Source organism: Delphinus delphis, chromosome X (assembly GCF_949987515.2).
Source record: "Delphinus delphis chromosome X, mDelDel1.2, whole genome shotgun sequence".
NCBI classification, from domain to species: domain Eukaryota; kingdom Metazoa; phylum Chordata; class Mammalia; order Artiodactyla; family Delphinidae; genus Delphinus; species Delphinus delphis.
Window position 1 is genome coordinate 117,302,478 of NC_082704.1, and position 17,482 is coordinate 117,319,959.

The 17,482-nt window shown below is 41.0% G+C and overlaps 1 non-coding gene across 1 annotated transcript; it reads right to left on the reverse strand.

Annotated features, from left to right (window-relative positions):
* Positions 1-6,320: 6,320 nt before the first annotated feature.
* On the reverse strand, positions 6,321-6,427 carry LOC132419121 (U6 spliceosomal RNA). The gene has a single exon (XR_009518129.1). It is a non-coding gene; the product is annotated as a U6 spliceosomal RNA (small nuclear RNA).
* Between the last annotated feature and the right edge of the window lie 11,055 nt (positions 6,428-17,482).

Consider the following 17,482-nt stretch of genomic DNA (forward strand, 5'->3'; position numbering starts at 1 on the left):
TTAATTATCTATTGCTACATAACCCTTACTTTGCTGCAAACACCAGCTGTCAGAGTTTGCCTTTCTGTGCCGTGGGCACACAAGCCCTTAACTGGAAACAGAAGCAAGTCACTAAGTTAGACCCACACTCAAGGGGAGGGAATCACACAGTGAGGGAATCACAATTCCCTCCTCCACACAGGAGGCAGAGCTCACCGGGGGCCATGTCAGAAGCTGCCCACCACACCACTCTTTGCCGTCCCATTTTTAAATGTTTGCACTCTGGGAAGAGATAACATATGAAGCTCCTCATAACTTAGTGTAAGTACATTTGTCAGGTCTCTTTGGAATCAAGAGGAAGCTAGGTGAAGGCTGATTCCCAGAAGGCAGAGGAAACTGTAAAAATGGTCAGTGTCTCGGAAAGGGGAGATGGACAATGAAGAAGCTGATCCTAGCCTTCCACGGATGCAGGAGTTAAGAGGATGGGACTGACATCATCGGAGCCGGAGAAAATACTCTGGTCAAGTAAATTAAGTGAGTCAGCAAATTGGCACTGCAACTAAAACAAAGGAAGTTTGATACTGAGCTGGATAAAGAGGAATATAACACATAAGGGCCCTGGATATGATGCTTACCATGTACCCCACAGTGGTGAGATCTTTGGGAGACTATAAAATCTAATATGCAGAAAATAAGGGAAGGTTGGGGATAAAATGGAAGACGACAACAAGACATGTTCACCTTTCCTGAAGAAAAGGGCTTTGAAACACTGAAATACACTGCTAAATTTGTGATTATAATGAGCTAGCAGGGAATTCCCTGGCAGTCCAGTGGTTAGGGCTCCACGCTTCCATTGCAGGGGGTATGGCTTCAATCCCTGGTCAGGGAACTAGGATCCTGCATGCTGTGTGGCATGGCCAAAAATAAATAAATATATAAATAAATAAATTTTAAAGATTCCTTGAGCATAGGGAACTATACTCAGTATCTTGTGGTGGCACGTAATGGGAAAGAATCTGAAAAAGAAAATATATATATATATATATATATATATATATATATATATAAAACGGAATCACTGCTGTACGCTTGAAACTAACACAACATTGAGTTAACTATACTTCAATAAAAAAATTTAAAAAAAAAGAACTGGCAAGTTATTTTTTTGTTCTATTAAGAGATAATTTCCTTAGAATCCTACAGACTGTTTAATGACTCCCTCTCAACCAGGAAACCATTGTTTCCATGGGATTCCAGATCTGAAATTAGATCTGTCCACAAATTGAAGTTTTATGGAGGACCTCTAGGACTCACATGCTACCTACTTATGTTACAAAAACACCTGCTCTCATATACATCAGCTCAGTCTCATCACTCACTAGCTCTTGAACATTCCACAATTATTTCCACATCCTTGTCTTTGCTCATATAGTTTCCCCAACTTCCTTTCTGATGCTTCATCATACCTTTATTTTTTTCTCTCACTCTCCTGTCCTCTTCTCCCCCATAGCAGACTACCACATCAACAAATAAACTCCACTATTTCCCATCTCAAAAAAATAACTTGTGGGACTTCCCTGTTAGTCCAGTGGTTAAGGCTCCACGCTTCCACTGCAGGGGGCACAGGTTCGATCCCTTGTTGGGGAACTAAGATCCCGCATGCTGCATGGCGTGGCAAAATAAATAAATAGTAAACATTAATGGTATACAGTTCTTCTGCCAAGAAATAACATTTCCCACTGTGGTAGAACATGAACTCGGCATTGATTTTTTAGCAGTAGCCTTAACGTAGGTGCCAGGGGTTTGTCTAATGCATCCATGTACTCTTGTCTGACCTTCCTGGAAAGGAAATTCTTTGGGGGATGCTACGTACAGCCTCACATAGTTGGTTTCCATACCTATAAAGAGCTAAGACAGAAAAGAATAATAAGTGAAGGAGCAAAGAAAAGGTGATAAGCAAATTGAATGAGACAAGGGAGGAGGGACCAACACATTTTCATGATAAAAAACAAAACAAAATCAAGAGACTTAGAAAAGAAGGGAACTTCCCCAAAAAAAGGGTACAAATGAACTTATTTACAAAACAGAAGTAGAGTCACGGATATAGAAAACAAACTTATGGCTACCAGGGGATAAGGGTGGGGAGGGATAAATTGGGAGATTGGGACTGACATATACACACTACGATATATGAAATAGATAACTAATAAGAACCTGCTGTATAGCACAAGGAACTTTACTCAATACTCTGAATGGCCTACGTAGGAAAAGAATTTAAAAAAAAAAGAGTGGATATATGTATATGTATAACTGATTCACTTTGCTGTATACCTGAAACAAACACAACATTGTAAATCAACTATACTCCGATAAAAATAAAAAAAAAAGAAGGGAACTTCCTTAACCTGATAAAGGGCACCAGCAAATAACCTACAGATAACATCATACTTAATGGTGAAAGACTGAAAACCTTCCCCTTAAGATCAGAAACTAGACATGAATGTCTGTTCTAACCATTTTCTTTACTTTTATTTTTTTAATATCTTTATTGGAGTATAATTGCTTTACAATGTTGTGTTAGTTTCTGTTGTACAACAAAGTTAATCAGCTATAAGTATACAAGTATACATATATCCCCATATCCCCTCCCTCTTGAGCCTCCGTCCCACCCCCCCATCCCACCCCCCTAGGTCGTCACAAAGTATCGAGCTGATCTCCCTGTGCTATGCTGCAAGTTTCCCACTAGCCATCCATTTTACATTTGGTAGTGTATATACGTCAATGCTACTCTCTCACTTCGTCCCAGCTTCCCCTTCCCCACTGTGTCAAGTCCGTTCTCTACGTCTGCGTCTTTATTCCTGTCCTGCCACTAGGTTCATCAGTACCATTTTTTTAGATTCCATATATGTGCATTAGCATACGGTATTTGTTTTTCTTTTTCTGACTTACTTCACTCTGTATGACAGACTCTAGGTCCATCCACCTCACTACAAATAACTCAATTTCGTTTCTTTTTATGGCTGAGTAATATTCCATTGTATATATGTGCCACATCGTCTTTATCCATTCATCTGTCGATGGACACTTAGGTTGCTTCCATGTCCTGGCTATTGTAAACAGTGCTGCAATGAACATTGTGGAACATGTGTCTTTTTGGATTACGGTTTTCTCAGGGTATATACCCAGTAGTGCGATTGCTGGGTCATATGGTAGTTCTATTTTTAGTTTTTTAAGGAACCTGCATACTGTTCTCCATAGTGGCTGTATCAATTTACATTCCCACCAACAGTGCAGGAGGGCTCCCTTTTCTCCACACCCTCTCCAGCCTTTATTGTTTGTAGATTTTTGGATGATGGCCATTCTGACCGTATGAGGTGATACCTCACTGTGGTTTTGATTTGCATTTCTCTAATGATTAGTGATTGCTCTAACCATTTTCTATTCAACACTGTATTGGAGATTCACGTCAGAGCAATTAGGCAGGAAAATGAAATAAAAGGCATCCAGAATGGAAAGGAAAAAGCAAAACTATCTCTATTCGCAAATGACATGATTTTGTACATGGAAGCAAAAAAGGAAAATAACGGAAATTGCCTGAAGGCACAGAGATGGTATCACTGAAATAACAGCAATGTCATATGTTTATGTAGTATTTTACAGCTTCCAAAGAGCTGTGCATCATTTTATCTTATCACCACCTGTAAGTACTATTATTACCCCATATCACAAGTGACAAAACTAATACTTAGAAAGGGATGTATTTGTTAATGGAGCCAGTTGCTAAATATCATAACTGTCACCCAAATCTCCAGCCCCAGGACTCTAAATCAATGTATAATGGTTGCTGGTTTCTTATCTCTTAAGGGCAGCATGGTCCAACAGAACTTTCTGCAATGGTGAAAATGTTCTACATCTGCACTGTTCAGTACAGTGGCCACTAGACACAGGTAGGTACTGCACACTTGAAATGTGGCTAGTATGACTGAATAACTGAATTTTTAGTTTTATTGAAATTTAAATAACCACATGAGGCTACCATGTTGGACAGTGTAGCTCTAGAGAATTACTCCCTGTTCTGAATCAGACACTCCTCCTCATGGTTCTGTCCTCATAGTGGCCAACCTATGTGCAATTCTTTGTTGACTGATGAAGAATGTGTATAGAACCACGAAGACAGACAAACCATTCTTGGGAATAATTACAAGTTGCAGTATATCCTTAGAAATACCTAAAATGACTCTGCAACATAGAAACATGTAGGAGTATTCTGACTAACCAAAATTAGAAGAAATCCTTTCCCAACAACTACAGCTTAGTATTCATCAAGGGGGTGGGGTGAGGTCAGAAATAATACAGCTTATGTTTAAATGATCATATATGTTTTTCCATTCTTACATCTACTCTAGTGAATTCTTCTCACTCTACGACTACAAATTTGCCAAATAAATTGCTCATTCTTCTTTAAATATTTCCTTCATGTTTCCACTTTATACCTTTTCTTATGCTATCTTTTCTGCTGGGAATGTCTTCCTCCAGTTTACAAATCCAAACATGACCACATCCTTCAAGGCCTCACTCAAATTTATAATCTCCTGGAAGACTTTCTTATCTCACCTAGATGATGCCCTTCACTCTTCATCTATTTCGTTTTTAACACCTAGTGCTCTGACCGCATATTATAGTGTTACATGCACATATTCTCTCTGATTAGACCCAGTGTCAGTAAACCACAGCTCGTGGACAAAATCTGGTCCATTGCATGTTTTTGTAAATAAAGTTTTATTGTAACAGAGCCATGTTCGCTATTTTACATATTGTCTATGGCTGCTTTTGCCCTATAATGGCAGAGTTGAGTAATTGCAATAGAGACAATCTGGCCCCCAAACCCTTATGTGTTTCCCACTTGGCTCCTCACAGCAAGTTTGTTGATCCTGTGTTACTATAAGCTTTTGGAATGAACCATAGAAACCATATCTGATTTATTTTTTTTAATCTTCATAAGACCTGGAGTATTGCCCTACATATAGCAGCAACATCATAAATATTTTAAATGAATTTTCTGTTTATAAGAAATTAATAGTGTCTGCTTATGTATATCAATTTCCTATTTGCAAACATTATCCCACCAATTTCTCATTTACTCATCAAGATAACTTTCTGACACAGAGAAATAGGTCTCATTATCTACATTTTACACCATGAGAAACTGAGGCATAAACAGACTTTGACTATGGTCACAGCTAGTAAAGAGAGCTGCAAAACTGGGTCATAAACCCAGATCTTCTGACGTCTGGCTCTGATCTACCTTATTCTGCTTCTCTGTGCTTACCCGCTTTCCCCTAAATTGAACTAAGATGCTGATGGAACCCAAAATAAAAGCATATGTATATATCTACTTAGCAAATTAATAATCATGGCCCAGGTAACCCATGTTTATTTTTAACAGAATTGCAACTATTTTTATGAGAGCTAGTCATTTAAAAATATTTTTATGCTTCTAAATTTTAAACTTTATTTAAAATTAAATTTAGGGAATTTCCTGGTGGTCCAGTGGTTAGGATTCCGTGCTCTCACTGCCAAGGTCCCAGGTTCAATCCCTGGTCGGGGAACTAAGATCCCATAGGCCACAGGGCATGGCACCCCTCCCAAAATCAATCAATAATAATAATGTTAAAGTTAAAAACTTAATTAAGATATAAAAAGCTTTACAGAAAATAATTTATCCCAATAAATGGAGGGAAATATTTTTTTCAACACTTCAAAAGATAGAGAAAATGTACATATCCCACACTGGTCACACTGCTTTTCCCTGCTCTGTCTGTCCTCCTCAGAAAGGCGGTTTCTCTTTTTCCTTCAGTATCTTAAAGCTATTGACTTCAAATTAGTAGTTATCAGATTAAGAATCATATGCCCCACCGGTATGTTCAGTCTGCCCAGGCCAAGTTTAGCTAATTCAAACCCATTATCTGTTCAGCAACACCTCTTTACTATTCAGCGTTGATTGTTTACACAGTCAATATGAAACACTGGAAAAAAGCGGAGTGACGAGGATACAGAACATTTGTTTTATGTCTTCCTGTAAAAACCCTCTGACTTTATTCTGAATATATTAAGCACTAGACTCATGCATTTTTAAACAGCATTTGTAATGTCTTTGCACTTATATTAGGTAACCACATTGTTTTTGATACACAAATAGGATTCTTTAAAGAAATACCCTTTTCTCTGAAATGGGTCATATTCTTTTTTTTTTTTAACATATTTATTGGAGTATAATTGCTTTACAATGGTGTGTTAGTTTCTGCTGTATAACAAAGTGAATCAGCTATACATATACATACAAAAATATGGAACGCTTCACGAATTTACGCGTCATCCTTGCAGAGGGGCCATGCTAATCTTCTCTGTACTGTTCCAATTTTAGTATATGTGCTGCTGAAGCAAGCACGGGTCACATTCTTTACAGTTAGAGAGCCTACTTATTTCTGCCCACTGAGAAAAGATGGATTCCTTTTTGAGCCTCTTTGAGGTGTTAGTCAGCTTAAATTATGCATGCAGTTTAATGCAAATGAAAGGTTTCAATATAAGCAGGTGGTTCTCTGGAGGCTATCCTATTGGCAAAATATTTATCATCAAGTATGTATTCAACTCTTTGTGGGCAACCAATAAATGTCTGTAGACTAAAAAAAGAAAAAATAATCTATACCTACTTTTTTTAAAAAAAGCAAAAATTAATATTTTTTAAAGCCACTGTTAATTAAGGGTCATTAGAATGTCTATAAACTCAGGAATACATGTCTAATGCAGATGTGACCTAGTTTCCTAGTTCATCACCGTAAAGGCCACTGGGCTTAATTCTTATTACACAGAGCTACTCCATTATCTTTTTTTCATTTGCTTTTGTAACCTATCTTTGTGTATTCGTTTATTTTTACTCTACCTTCTGAGAATGACTTTAAGCAGCCTACAAAGGCACATATGATATATCTGAGATTAAAATGTGTTTAAAATAAAAAAGATGAAGCATCTCTCAGCCTGTGCGACATGATGCACGACATGAGCCAAAGGCTAAAGGCGTATTGTGAAGTCAAACTGGGCTCACCAAAGCTTCTGTGCCTAGAGTTCTGATGTCGGCGGTGACAGATAATGGAGCCAGACCCCCTGCGATTGAATCCTGGTTCTGAACTTGGTTACTCACTGCCATGCCATGTGACCTTCGCCAAGTGCCCTCTCCCCTCGATGCCTCGGTTTCCTCAGGCCTAAGTAAGGGATACTAATAATACCCACCTTAATTCAAACAGCGTGTTGGAACAGTACCTGGCACAAAGAAAGGCCTACCACGCCATCAAGGAGTACTAGTACTAATCATAGTCATGTTTCAGCAGCAGCCTGGCAAGTAGTGACTCAGAAGTAGTCTCCCTTAGTCAAGGTAAACCACCTAAGTGTGGTTTTTTTGATGCCCTCTCCATTTTCTGTTTCCTTCTCAGTATATTTCTCCTTCCTCTTTCAATGGTGAGTATCCTCACCATCCTACCACTCTTCAGGGGGAGGGTCCCATCCTGTGGCCACTGACAGGCCAAGCTTTACTCTTAGCTGACTGTCACCAATACCTACTCAGAATTTAACAGTATCATAGATTTTAGGTACACCCTTAAGGGCATATTTATGTCACCTAAGTGAGGATATAGAAGACTGAGCAGCTTTTAACCTTGATAAAAGCTTTCTGTTGGCATGATGACTAAAAGCGGGTTGGAAGTCTCCAGCTCCTTCTGGCTCTTAACCCAAACATATTACTTAGTTAATCAGTGGGCTCTGAAGGAGAGAAGGCAACGTTGCATGGATGAAGGAGCTGAGGGAAGGTACAGAGAGCATTCTGGACTACAGCACTGACAGGGAAAAGAACTGGGAAGACACAACCATAGGCATTCTGGGTTTTGGAAATTCTGGCAGGACCCTGTCTGAAAGGCTCTGGCATGAGAGCAATTGCCTCTTGGGGAAGCAATGGGAAGGAGTAGAAAAAGGAGATGCTAATTGTCCTGCATATCTATTACTGCATAAAGAATGACTTCAAATCTCAGCAGTTCAAAGTAACGAGAATCATTTATCTTGCTCCTGAATCTGCAAGGTGGGAAGGACTTAGCAGGAAGGGTTGTCTCTGTACCACACAGTGGCAGCTGGGCAGTCTCCTGAAGCTGGGGGATCCAACTCCAACACAGCTTATTCATATGGCTGAAGTTGATGCCAGCAGTAACCTGGCCTCAGTCCTCTCCATGTGAGCTTTTCCACAGAGATGCTTAGGCTTCCTCAGAACAGAGGAAGGAACCCAGAGGCTGGGTTCCAAGAATGGGTGTTCCAAGAGACAGGAAGTAGAAGCTTCATGTCTTTTAAGGTTCAGGCCCAGAAACTGGCACAGCAACATCTCACTGTATGCTACTGCTCGAGCCATCACCAAGCCCACTCAGGTGGAAGTGGAGAGGACACAGAACCATCCTCCAGTGAGAGGTGTGTCAAAGAATTTGTGGCTATCTTACCTTGCCACACTCAATTGTCCGAAGTAGAAGAGAAGACTGAGACTCGTATAACCTCTCACTGTTCCTTCTCCATCACTTCAGCAAAGCAGAGGAGCTGCAATTGGCTACCTCATGTGATGTGGCCCTTTCTCTAGCCTCAAGACCACAGAAACCCTTTGGACTCTCAGTTGCTGTATATTAGAATCCCTCCCTTCCTTTTGGGTTACTGATACCCCTTTGCAAAAACCTACTTCCTGCTGTCCTAAAATTGATCGTCTCTGTCTCACTGAGTCAGATTAAATTGTAAAAATAAAATGTTATAGCTGTGGGGAGGGAGGGAGGGATGCAGTTAAATGTATAGTGACCCCCTCAGGGGATCCTGGGCCTTATTGGCCACCAGGTGATTATGAATTTTTGATATGCTTCAAAATGATGACATTCTCAACTATATATTTACAGATAGAACTTAAAGACAAAAATTGGCTATTTTGATGGCTTTTCTGGTAGTAAAACTATCCACATGACACTTATTTAGTCCAAGGCAATGGAAACATGTTAAAAGTTCTTGTAAGAAAACTCTGAACTTAAAGATATCAGAGAAATCTTGTTTTCAGTTATTTCTGCTTCTATATAGATTATATCTATTAAATCCTTCTGTTCTTAAGTGAAAACGTGTACATACCTAAGCCAGAGGACTATTTTGCTAAGAGCCAACTTCCATTATGAGATTTTATAATGGGCTTAAAGAGCAAATGTTCAATATATGATAAAATTAGTTTTTGAAACCCTAGGTGAAGGGGCCAGGAAATTAAAGGAGCCAGGGGATCCTCAAATAAAGATAAAAGATAAAGTTGATTTAGACGTAGGGACTGAGAGTGGTAACTCCTGTGAGAAGTCTGCCTTTGTGTGGAAGAGAAGCAAATGGGTTCATTGTACCAAGGCTATAATTATTTTACCATTTCTCCTAACAGCCTGAAAATTTTCTTATAAAGCTCAGGTTCTTAAATTTTACCCAAAGGGAAAAAAGAAGCATGAGAGAGTCTAATGACTAATGATTTCTTCTCTAAAAATAAATCCCACTTTTGAATGTGGCAGCCTGGGAGGAGACAGACCTGCTCCCACAAGCACGGAGGTAGGAGGCTTCAGTAATAGGGTCACAAGCCACCCCTTCCTTACTCAGCACCAGACACAGGGTTTTCTGTCACACTTCCGGGAGCCCTCCCAAGTCAGAGTTGCTGCAGGATGGGCACAGTGAAGCCATCGTTTCACATCAGATCTAAAGGCATATCAATTCTTCTCTCTGCAAAGCTCAGAAGGATGACATAATGTATTTGGTGAAGGTTCACATGTCTGTTAAAAGATGATTCATCGGGGTAAAAACTAGGACAATAAAATTCTACAGAACGGCTCTGCATCTCCAGGTACTCAGGGATTAAAGGAAACATCAGAAATAAAGTGGATCCTGTCTAGACTGGAAAATATATATAATGGTAAAATAACGAGAACCAAGCAAATGATTAGCTTGTCACAAGTTCTTCATACTGGGAAGTCTCAATAATGGTCAAGCTGAAGTTCAGATATAAACTGTCAGCCCAAGATGGTACGTCCGTGATTGAGGCCAGTGCTACTCAAAGTGTGGTCCATGAGACCAGCAGCATCAGCATCACCTGACATGTTAGAAATACAAGTTCTTGGGCCCCATCCCAGACCTACAGACCCAGAATCTCTGGGGATGGGGGCCAGCAATCTGTGTTTTACTAGCACTCCAGATGATTCATAAGCACACTATTGTGTGACAAGCCCCGATTCAGATTGTGGATAGAGGAAAAATGACAAAATAGACATCTGGTTGACTCAGCCTTAACTCTCAAGAATGCATAACAAAATGAGGCATAATTCATGTGTTATTTAGGTATTTAGGAAACCGCCTAAAGTTTGATAGGGTCTGAATAAATGCTAACAGATGAAACTTGACAAGTTCACAAATCAGTTACTAAAATCATTCCTCCCCAAATTACTAAGGGTGTACTCCGCACTTCAGGAAATGGTAATGTAAGTTATATATGAAGTTTAAAGACCTAAACAATATGAGGAAGAAGCCAGGCAGAGTGCTGGGTCAGCAGAACGTGCTTCTTGCCCCTTGGACAGAGAAACACCTGGGCCCAGTACAGAGGTCAAGAGGCCAGGTTGGGCTGGACAGAACATGTCCCCCTGGCAGTGAGAGGCAGCAGAGCCAGGGAGTCCACATGGATATAAGGGGACAATTGTAGATCACGGACAGCAAGCAGAAACACACAATCAGAAGCTTAAAATCTAACCTGTTCCAATTTGGTCCCATTTTTAAGTGGCTCAACACCAAGGTGATAAACAGTATAAGGGTTTGGGGGCCTACCTTTATTAGGTGCTGGCTCACAGTGTGGCGTGGGCCAGGCTGATGGTGAACATAACCAGACAAGCCCCATGGGTGCTGCGGGAAAATTAAATATGGTGATGCAAATTGGAGGTCACATTCAAAATTGTTAAATAGGGACTTCCCTGGTGGTCCAGTGATTAAGACTCTAGGCTTCCACCGCAGGGGCACAGGTTCGATCCCCGGTCGGGGAGCTAAGATCCCACATGCTGCGCAGTGTGGCCATAAAAAAAAATTGTTAAATATATTGTTGGTATATTCAAAGCAAGGAAACTGCCGATCACGCATTCCACAACAATGACTGAGCAAGCGCCAAGCACCAGCTGCATCACAATTCTCCATCTTTGGGTTGGAAGTAGTGTTCACCGGAATTGTATTAGCAGACCTTGGCTCCTGGAAGACGTCCTCCATCCACCAAGACCTAAACGGAGCTCTCTTTAGAGCAGTGGCTCTCAATCTCTGGAGTTTTAATACATGATGTCTAGGCTCAGATCAATTGTATAGCTGAAGATGGGAGCCAGGGACATTTTTAGAAAGCTCACCAAGTCATTCTATCACAGCCAGGGCTGAGAACCGAGGGAAGGGGAAGAGAGAAGAGAAAAAGCCAGTCCTCATCCAGCCTGCCTTGGGGAGGTAGGGGGAAGGAGGGATAGGACAGATTCACAACTGGAACCTCAAGTGAGCTAATTATGTTAGGAACCCATGTGCCTGAAACACCCACACTCAGACATTTGTCTGCAACCTGACATAAAATGTAATTCTTAAAAAACTGTGCATTTCATGTTAATGATGTATGTTTGGGTGATGATGGGTAGATAAAACAGGCACAATGAGAGGAACCAGTGAAAGGAACCAGGTGACAAATGGGGAAGGGGACTAACAGTTCCTCAGCAGAATCTCAATATTCATTTGTCGAACTGAATGAAACTGACAGGTATGTATGTACCAGGCTCTAAGTATTGCGCAGTAGATCACTTCCCTCAGTCCAGTGACTGTCTCTGTTAATCCTATTATACCCCTATCTTACAGATTAAGAAATCAAGGCTTACCCAAGGTAAAGCAATTCAGTCCTTTCAGACCTCAGACCCTCTTCCACTATCTTGGGTTACAACAGCATTGAGCAGCTCCTGGGCCACTGCAGTTTGGGTTTTTCAGTTTGAGTTCCTGGGACAGGTAGGGGTGGGGGATCTTGATAAGAGTAGCTTAATGTCAAAGTGGCTTCTAGAATAGTTCTTAGACACCTACTCAGTCTCTGCTCATTTTACTAAAACTCTACCCAGTAGTGTCTCAGGTCCTGGGTCTTTGGGAAAGAAGCTCCCATCCCCACCTCCTCTGTTAGTGGGACTACTGAAATATACATCTACCATAGCAGCTTTGTAGACAGATATTATGTCAATGCTTCTACATGTTCCAAATCCCACCTCTCTAGGCTTGAGAAACTCAAGAATGAAGAACTCAGTCTTGCATCCCCAATACATAATACTATAGCTACATAGTAATTTCTTAACAATGGTCTGTTGAATGAATGAATGAATGAATACAGAGCTGACCCCACAGGGGATTCCGACTCCAGTTTCCAAGGGATTTTTTTCATTCATTCAAGAAACATTTGTTGAGCATCTACTATGTATGATGCACAATTCCAGGAAGTGGGGATACAGAAATGAACACCAATAAAGGCTCTCAATTATCACCTCTACTGCACCCATATTAAGAGCTTAAAAATGGGCATAAGGTAGAAAGGAATAAGAATGTAGTATGGGGCTTCCCTGGTGGCACAGTGGTTAAGAATCCGCTTGCCAATGCAAGGGACTCGGGTTCGAGCCCTGGTCCGAAAGATCCCACATGCCGCGGAGCAACTAAGCCCGTGCACCACAACTACTGAGCCTGCACTCCAGAGCCTGCGAGCCACAACTCCTGAAGCCCGGGCGCCTAGAGCCCGTGCTGTGCAACAAGAGAAGCCACCGCGATGAGAAGCCCACGCACCGCAACGAAGAGTAGCGCCCGCTCACCACAACTAGAGAAAGCCCGCGCACAGCAACAAAGACACAACGCAGCCAAAAATAAATTAATTAAAATAAATAAATTTTAAAAAAAAGAATGTACTAGGACTGCTTTTGACTTGTAACATTACTTAATTTTACTTGGCTTTTCCATTACATACTTGCTTTAAATGAGTCCATCGCATTGTCCTGTGATTAGACAGACAATTCTAGGAGAAAGGCTATTGCGTTGCTTGGAATTGCTGACTTGATACACAACCAAAGCTGCCTGCCTATGAACAAACCTAGGAAGATAACAGATTTCCATACCCACATGAGCAGAAGCAGGCAGGCTATTGCTTCTGTGTATCATTCAAGCCACATAAAGGGGAGCGAGGGGCCCAAAAACTCAATGGAGATACAGCAAATTAATTAAAACACATCCTTCATTGTCCAAAATTTGGGTAACAAATGCTCTACAAAATGCACTGAGAAGGAAGTCGAATGCTCTGTGGCCGCATTTTGCACCTTTCATTCTGGCATTATGAGAACAGGCCTCCGAGGAGCTGCCTCAACCTGTGTTTAACACGGAGCTTTGTATGTCAGTGGATGCTCTGCTGGCCCCTGGGAAGAGTGAGAGCTACAAATATTATTTACCCCCTAGACCCTGGTTATACACAGACATTACATTCATGGCCCACTCCAGATCATATTTTCTGAAAGCCCGGGCATTGGTTCTAGTCTGCTGAGGATGGAAAGTCTATCTTTATTCAAAACCAATAATCTTTGGAAAAAGATGATAGGGAGATAATTAATTTAATGGCCATTCCGAAAAATTTATTTACAGGGAAGAATTCCAAAAGTCTCGTTTAATTACAAAGATAAAAATGCATTAATTTTACAGGTCAAGTCATTCCAGCAAGCCTCTAACTCAGGGGAAAGGTTCAGAATTGAAAATTGGTGCTCTGAGTGTACCAGGTAACTTTCCCCCTCCTCTCTAATAGCTTGATTGTTTTGTTTTGTTTTTCAACAATGTCTCTCTGTGTTTCAGGCACTCTGGCTTCTAGGAGATGATAGGGCATCACTGCTCTACTAAATCAATATTTGTCCACACTCATAAAATATCTGAGAAATAGATGGTCATTTATATAGTCTCTTCTTTCTACAGGTTGCCTTCTTTCTTAATGTAAACTATCACCTATCACCTTCCTATATTTTCAATTATGCTTCTGTGCGACTGTCAAGTAAATCATCAGAAAAGACAACTAACTGAAACTGCTGCATTTCCCACTCAGTTCAATTTCACGTGGTCCACCTTAGAGAAGTATTAGGAATAATATACTGGATATGGTTGTCTCTCAGTCTGTATTAAAGCAGATGTCACGACCAACCTTAAGTAACGCAAATATCCACTGAGTATAGTTGCTGTGCCATGGAGCCCTGAAACTCTTAGGGTGGGATGCACGCCTGAAGTCATTCTTCTTCTTTTGCTTTAGAAAGGCGAGCAGTGCATATACCATTTATTCCATAACCCATCAGTAGAGTCCAGAATAGCAACTGATCATCGAGCATCCTTGTATTTCTGCAGCTAAGCGCATGAATAGTCATAAGGGGCAAGAGAAACAAAGACTACAAATAGGTTCATGTCAGTTTTTAAATGCATCTGATAAGTTACAAATTGTATCAAGTAGAAAAGTAAGATCTACAGAACCATTCATTCGACAAACTTTCATGAAGCTAGGGGTTTGAGAAACAAAAGACACCCTTTCCTAGGGAAGGAGCTCACAAAGGCAGAAAGAATAACTCGGTGTGACAACAGAGCTAGCCAGAGGGTGCTAAGGTCGCGGAGAGAAAAGATACCTAATCCAGTTTGGGAAGATTTTCCAGGAGAGGGTGATGCCCAGTCTCAGTCTTGAAAAGTGGGAACATAACCTGAAGAAGGGAAGAGATGGAAGAATGTTCTGGGCAAGGAAAACGTACTCCAAGGCAGCTACTACGGTCAGGAAGGACCGAGCAGAGGATGCTCAGAACAAGCTGAACTCAGCATCATGTTTGACAATTTCTCTACAAGTAAACATCTATTTTTGGTCTATTATGATATTGAACTTTTCTTCTGTTAAACGCTACTGTATATTTATGTCAAAGCTGCCTTTTACTGGACTCTTACTGGACCTTATCTTTGTTTCTCCTGCATAATTCTTTTTTTTTTTTTGCAGTACGCGGGCCTCTCACTGTTGCGGCCTCTCCCGTTGCGGAGCACAGGCTCCGGACGCGCAGGCTCAGCGGCCATGGCTCACGGGCCCAGCCGCTCCGCGGCATGTGGGATCTTCCCGGACCGGGGCACGAACCCGTGTCCCCTGCATCGGCAGCCGGACTCCCAACCACTGCGCCACCAGGGAAGCCCTCTCCTGCATAATTCTAATCAATGTCTGCGGATATTTTTTAAAAAAGAAATGAAATCCAAATATGCTTTGGCTTATGTGTCACCTTACCTCCATGTAACTCAAAATCTTCACAGATATTTTCACAGCTCTGCTCTATGCCAAATTAACTGCAGAAAATGATGCAAACTTGTATCAAAACCTACAAAAAAGGTTTCATGTAGTAGGAGCAGAGAGAGGGCAGGGCAGAGATGGTATAAGAACTCAAGTAGGTAAGATAAAAAGTAAAGTGGGTTTTTAAAACTACCATTGGAACATGTGATTTGGTATAATTCAAAAGTAATAAATCTGAGGAGGCACATCATTTTATCACTTCAAGCTTAACTCTCAAACATGGACCTTTTAAATGTCAGTAAAAGTTGGGTTCTTTTTCTCAAAGAGTAGATGAGCATTCAAAGCATAGAACATCTTTTCAGGATGTGCTCTGAGTGTTGACAAGGAAACGCTCATCTTTACCACTTTCTGAATATCACTGATGGGCTCCAAAGACAGACATAGCCATCAACGGCATGCACAGATGCTCATAATCATTTGAAGAAGAGGTTTTTAGTTGGGGGAGCTGGTGTGCTGCATTTGCTAATTGCTTCCTCTGTAATCTCCCATTCAGGCTTGCTTTCTGCCTTTTGAGTCTCTGATGTGATCAGCAGCAGGTGATGCAGACCCAGTCCCCATGAGACCGTGACAGGTGCATGCGGCACTTTGCCTGTGCTAACTCATCTTGCCGTGGTGAATTTGTCAATGACTTCTATAACTCGCTCCATCAGGTTTCAAACATGCTTTAATGACCTCGAGGCTGCAATACACCCAATGTTATTTGTCTTCATGTACGTTCTTTTGTCTGTTGCTAAAAAAAAAATTTATTCAACTCGAAAGGTTTCTGATCTAATTGTTAATGTTAGTGTTTCATTATTCAAACTCTGTGTTCATTTATGGGGTTGGGCCATTTCTGGATTTCTTCCTTCCTTGAGTTTCTTTAGAACACTTATTATAGAGAAGTTACAAGGCGAACTATTCAGTTTTGGTCTGGCTCTGCTAGCAATGTCGTTATTGCTTTTGGATTGAGTGGCAGGTCACTGACAAATACGGCACCTCGCAAGGGAACCTTGAGGACAAGGGTAGAGATAGGATATGGGCACCTGGGATAAAGCGAAGTGCTAGGTGGGGTAGTTCCACGGGTGACCATCTGCCAAGGCCTCTCCAAGAAGCAGCAGGAGGAAGGGCTTTCTAGATGAGATTCTTATATACCAGCAGTCAAATAATCAACTGTTATTTACTGTGTGTCTCATAGACATTTGAAATTATACAAAGACTAACAGCCCATTTAGATAGGGATCCTGAGCTATCCCTGCTTTAAAAAACCAAAGCAGATTTCTCTTCTTTATTAAAAAAAATAAAAGGAAAAACATCTTCCCAGCCAAACTGAAAGGCACTAGTCAACTCGCTCTTTTAAGTGACTGCGCAGCTGTTCCTGATGCAAGCTGTTCGGAAAGGCAAGTTGTCTCCTAAAGAAGCATTCAAAGTTTGCATAACTCTTCATCAATGCTAAGAAATAAAAAGTTTTGGAGGTAGGATATGTCACGTTGATGAAACAATCATTCCTCCTCTGAGTATGAGCAATCATACACTTTCTACGATTTAGACACGATGTATGGATTAACCACAAAAAGGCTTTTTTAAAGATCCCCTTTTATGGCAGAACTTTCAAAAACAGGATTTTAGATGACGATTAGGCAGAAAAGACCATATTACCATATAGTCAAGATTTCAGTACAAGGTTAACACAGAGGGTTGCCAAATTGGATTTTCTATCCCAGACCTCTCACCTTCGCTACAGCCCCAGACTCTGAGCTATGGAGAGCCACCTGGACATCCTGCCCTCACCTCAAATCTGAAAAGGCACAAAGGGAAAACTCATCACTTTTTTATCCCTCATTTACCCATACAAAAACAGCAACAAAAACAAAGCAAAGAAAACCTGTGGTTCTGCTTCCCAAGTTTCCAATTCCTTCTAAAGATACCACTATTATCGTAGCCTCATTCAATCAACACATGTGAGGGAGATATAGATGGATAAGCCACATGGCCAACCTCTAGTGCACAGCATTAAAATGTGATTGGTGTTGTGACAGAGTTACGCGTAAAGTATCAGGGAATGAAGAT